The sequence below is a fragment of the Poecilia reticulata genome, linkage group LG11 (assembly GCF_000633615.1).
Source record: "Poecilia reticulata strain Guanapo linkage group LG11, Guppy_female_1.0+MT, whole genome shotgun sequence".
In the NCBI taxonomy this organism is placed as follows: domain Eukaryota; kingdom Metazoa; phylum Chordata; class Actinopteri; order Cyprinodontiformes; family Poeciliidae; genus Poecilia; species Poecilia reticulata.
In genome coordinates, this window is record NC_024341.1 from 5015024 (window position 1) to 5021031 (window position 6008).

Sequence of the window (6008 nt, forward strand, 5' to 3'; positions counted from 1 at the left end):
CCCTCACCAGGTGTCAGTAAATGGCCAATTTAAGCTCTATTTTGACAGTGACAGAAATTTCAAGGGTTATTCATAGCTTCTGGTTTCATACAGAATCCACTGAAAGTGCTGTATTAAGTGAAAAAGTAAAAAATAAGCAGACATCGTGATGGCTTTTGAAAGTTCTCGGCTGCTGCTGCTGGTGCTGGTGCGTGGGTGTGTTAGATCACCTAGAAATAAAGAGATATCCTCCAAAAGCAACGCCGAGCTGCACCACAGGTAAATAAAGGCACTTTGAGTTAATAGGCCGTATTGAGCCGCTTCGATTGGCTTGGAATTGGCTTGTCACGATGGGAGAAAGTTCTCCCAGCCCACATGCTCATCAATTACACTGTGTGTGCAATAATTGTACCTTATTGATCTCTTTAATTCATCAGCACTGTTGGTTTCACCTGATGCAAGGCTGATGCAAGGCTCTGCTGTCTGAGTTCAAAGGGCAAAATAAATACACATGGACAAACATTTGTATGAATTTCAGGCTAAGAAAGAGTCAAATAGGCAGATGACAAGGGTCAGCTCTTACATAAGGTACAATTAATATTAATAATATCATTTGTGTGAATCTGAAATAAGAATAAAAGCAAAAGAAGATAAATGAAGATATTTAAGCCTTGTGTCATCTTCACTCTTGTTAATGAGCAGCAGGTGCAGCCACAGGCTCCGCCCCAAAGCGCCTGGTGTGTATCTTTTGAGTCTCACACGTCTTCTTCATTCCATTCCTTGATGAAGACGAAGAGATGAAACTGTGACATAGCCGTGTTTCCATCAATATTTCTAAAGTATCACATTAGAAAGCACTGATGAAAAAGCTAAATTCAGAAGAAGTTCCTCAGTTTGGCAAAAAAGCTTTTACACTCGCTTGAGATGGCTTTTTGACTTTTCCAAAAAAGAGGTAAAGGGACAGTGTTATGTATTTTCCAGCCAGATGCTGCCATTTTATGGCACAATCAAGTAACTGTGTTTTCTTCAAATGCTACATGACTCAAAAGAAACTTGACTTTGTAACACCTTGAAATTGGGTCTCTGTGTCTTTAAAATGTCCTGCTCTTTCTGAGGTTCCACCTTCAGGAAATCATCAGAATATTGCTCCTCTATTAAAACTTTAATGCCATTGTTACTATCTCCTCTGATGAGCTCCGCAGATGAGCAGTTCCACCAGGTGTTTGCTAATTACTGCTGGCTAGTCTGAAGGATCTGAGCGGGGGTGGTCTCTTCTGTGAGAGGAGGAGCTACGTCCTCGAAGGCGGACCTAAGTCCACCCAGATGTTTTGAACAGTTGAATTGTTGCCACGGGAGAATAAAGGATTTCTCAAACATGCATGAAGGAATCAAGGCAATACTCCAGGTATGTTTTTGATGAGGGAATAACATTATAAAATTATATAAAGCTCAAAAACAATAATTGAACTTCATGCTGTCCTTTTGATGTGCTAAAAGGGAGAATGGCACACATAACGTCTCTCTGTGCTAGCCTGCAACCTTCATCCTCCTGTTTATTTCAACCATGCGTCACTTTATACCTGTAGATATAACCATGCCTAATTTTCTTCTTTTTTTTTCTTTTTTGCGACAATTCAAAATTCGCATGACAACAGGACGGAAGCATGGCTTGTGACACTAAAACATGAGAGCCACATTAGTTGGAGGTTCTAAACATATTTAGACATGGATGAAGGGAAAATCAAAAACAATCTGCAGTCCTGACTTTTTGATCTAAATCAAGCAAAGACCAGAGCCATGGGCTTTAAAATGTAGAAAACTTAATGAACAGTATGCTCCACATAGCAGCATACTGGTTGTGAGGATGACTTCCTATCAAATCACAAGTTAGGGACCAAATAAGAAGGTAAGAAGCTCTACATGATAGTTAAATTGCTTCATATTTACCTTTGAGGACCATGGTATTAAGGTCTTTCTGTCTCCTATCGTATTTCACAGTGTGAAACGTTGCTAAAAGATTCCAGGGAGCTTTTAACAAAAAAAAAAAGGAAAAAAAAGCACATGCAATGATGAAAGTGGATTGAAGTTTAAGAGAAATAGATTATTGTACCAGGAGACAACGGGTTAGGCTTAGATGTGCAAAGATATCCTACAGAATCCGCCTGTTTTATGTTAGGCACACATTTATCTTTTTGAGTCTTTTATCCTGCTGGGTGGAAATAATGCATTAGAATTCAAGTGGTTCACCACAAATCTCCTCTTTGCACAAAAGGAATGATCCGCAGGAATAGTCCAAAAATCACCTACTCAGCATCTTACTTTATCAGCCCCGCCACCTGCTAGATGTCAGAAAGTGAGCAAAAGACGGGAAAGGTAGAAGACCCCCGCTCACCCTTCCCCCAGTCACCAGATTAAAAAAAAAAAAAGTATAGGATGGACGAGGCTGAATTGATTTTCAACACTATATTATGAAGACATATCTCCTCTTTTCCATTCACACCCCACATGCACTGACACACTGCTGTCTCCACACGTTATCCTCCCCACGGCGTTATCTCTCTCACTCTTTATTGCGCTCGCACACAGCGTTCGGCACAGAGCCTTGCAGATGTTCTCTCTCTCTCTCTCTCTCCCAAAGGTGGCCAAAGCCACTCTCTCACATTTCAGCAGACTGGCCTTATTATCATATTTGGTGTAATTGAATTAAGCAGCAGTCACATCGGCTATGTTTGCGCTCCAAGATAAGCACAATCAAAAGTAAACTGCTTTTGATGCCTCGTAATTGAATTTGGAGTCCTTGATGTGATTAGCTTCTTTTCTTTTTGTGCCAAATATTCGTAGTCTGTGAGTGTGCAGTCATTTTTTTATTTGTCTGTAGGGATTAAAATATGAGCTGCTCATTGGTGGAGCTGCTGCCTCAGCAAGTATGCAAACATGTGCGTGTCAGATTAAATGCAACACTTATATACACATATATATATGTGTGTCTGAGTGCAAGGCTACCTTTTCTTGTGTGACTGACCTGTCCAGACCTGTCCCTCCTGTGGATGCTTGGTTTTATTTTTTTTCCCCTCAGTTATCAAAAGTCATGCATTATGGGTAAATTGGTTACTCTAAATCGCAGACAAGACCCTAACTCATCTATCCATCCTACCATGACTCGCGAACAGGAAATCAAGGTAGCTAATCCTCACTTGGGGCAAAGAGTGACTGGAGAGAGTAGTCCAATTTCTTTGGAAAGGCCAATGGAACCCAATAATTTGCTAAAAGCTAATAGCAGACAATCTGTTTCCATGACTACGTCTCAGCCTTCTGGTCATGAACACCACAAACAGGATATGTGGCAAGAGTCATCCGTGGCAGAGTTCAGCTGAGGCTGGAAACAATCTTCACTTTGTACCAGTCGCACAATGCAGAGACAGCTTTTGCTTTGGAGTCAAGTTTGTTAGTATAGCACATTTCAACAATAAGCCAGTTCAAGGTGCTTTACACCATAAAAATATAGTAACCAATAATCTGCATAGTGTCTCTACTTGGGTTTAATTCCTGCACCTACCATCCCTGCGACCTGATTTGCAACCTATTTCTGGTTGGGTGGATAAAAGAAGGTGAGTGTTTTTGATCTATTTGGAGACCACCGTCACACATGATTCCCCCCCACATATCTCAAAGCCTCATTGAACACGAGGTTTAAACCCCCGCCCCACTGTGGACTGAATACAATTGTCGCATCTTGAGATTTTCTTTCCAGACACATACACATTTGTATGTAACTAAACCTTCGTTGACTGACACTTCATTGTTAAACTCTTTGTGCTGTTGCAGCGATATGCACCAGCTTGAAGTGAATGAAAATGCAGTCTATCAATATAGCTGGCTCAGCTTGAACAGCTAATAATGTCTACTAATGAGTTTGGCAGGAGAGGTCTTGCTGAAGTTTTTTTTTTTTTTTTTAATTATCATTATTGTTTAATTTACAGTATTTTAAATTTGCGAGGAAACAGAAGGTATTGATTGTATTGTTCATTAAGTCTACTGTACATTAAGGAATGACGATGAGCGGGAACTGGCAGCCAGAGGAACCATTTCCCTCTCAGCTTCACTTCAAAACCCTTCAGTTATACACGTTGCTTTGTTACCGTGATCTCATTACAAAGGCACCCTTTCCTCTGTGGCATTGACTAATGGGGGAGCCCTTGCATCTCCGTGCAGAGTGTCGGCTGTTGTGTGATGTGCTTCAGCAGGCCTAGAAATTTAAAAAAAAAAAAAAAAAAAAGGTAAAGGGCCTCCTAAAAGAGCCGGTGAAATCAGAGGTGATAAGCCGCGGCTACGGCTCCGCGGTCTGGATCTGAGAAGCATTTGAATCCTGACTCCAGAGGACAAATTGGTCCGGTGTGTATCAGTTATTTGATACTGACAGAAAAAAGCTGCTATTCGGCTTTTGATTCATCTCTGCACCACTGCACCTGCTTGAAGACGTGGGGGCTGGGGGAGCGCTCCAGCCTTGGTGCTCTGCTGAGCAAAGCACAATCCGGCTACAGTCGGGGAGCACGGATCCTTTACAATGTTTGCACATGGCTGCAAAGAAACTATCTCAGTTTATGCTACAGTTGATCTGACCTCACACACCCTTTGGAGCGGCGGAGAGATCCGGCCCGACACGAGTCATTCTCTCTTTCATTTGTGCAACATTGCCCCCTAAAGTTTTCTCCGGGCGCGCACCCGGCTTCCTTGGGGACCCATGTCACAGGACATTGCTGCATCACAATGTGGTGCCGTAATTTGCCACCTCCTGCTCCCAGCAAATCGACCATAGATGCACCTCACCTGTATTACTCTGTCACTTTCAATTTGAGAAGGAAAAAGAACACAAAACAAACACTGGGGACCCGTGGCTGTTGACGGTGCATCTTGCAATCAAAAGGAAATGGAGATACAGCAGAAACGGAGGCATCTGAAGCAGGACGGAGGGCGGTAGGTGTGAGGAACCTTGACTTTTCTAAGAATGTTGCAACATTTACAGCAGTTATAGTTTGACTGATTGATTATTATAACGCCTCATGGAACTTGTGCATTAAAAAGAGAAATGCATATCGCAGTGTCATGGTTTTGGTGTACTTTGTTGATAAAATGTGATGCAAAAATATTCACCCTCTTTGTACTATTTCTTCTTCACATTACAACCACCATCAGTGCCTTTCAATAGACTTTGACGTCGCAGACCAACACAAAGTAGTGCATAATTATGAGATGGAAGGAAAATGATGACTCGCTTTCTAAACCTACAGAATCGGGTTTGTACGATGCCAAGCTGACAGGATCTTTTTCAGCTCTACCATTTGACTGAAATCAGGACTATGCCATCTTTTCTGCTATGTGCACCAGTCCCTCCAGCCTCATAAACACCCCACAACAGTCTGTTGCCACCCTTGTACTTTTCATTCAAGCTCCCCACTTCAACTGCACTTGCATAAGATCAAATAAAAATCAATGTGTTTGTTCCTGACAGCATTTACAAACTGTAATTTGGCTTTGCATGTTTCTTTTGGTGTATTAGCTTATTCCTCTCTGAGTGCCCTTTCAGCCCACATCGATGCAGATATCATGTTACTGAGAATGGCGACATTGTTATACCAGCTTTTCCAGCATTCCAGCATTCCTCAACATCTTTCTCTTTTGTTCTTGAGTTGCTTACACAGAACCTGCTTTCTTCCTCAACAGCAGTTCAGGGATACCCGGTGCGTAGTCTTTAAATAGATGTGATGTGGGCCCGCTTTCTAGTCTCGGTCAGCATTATTGAACACTAAGCTGGTTTTCACAAAAAGAGAAGATGTCACTTAAGTAGGCAACATTTCTTATTGTCAGCCTTGGAAAAACGAGTCCAGAGGAAGTGACAGCTAAATCTGTTAGTTTGTCAAACTAAAATGCGAAAGGTGACCCATAGCAGGATGTTGGCACTGCTACAGTAGTTGGACATTATACGTCTTTAGTCTGTCTGCTGATTGTGCAAGTGCTGCCAAAAAGCCTGT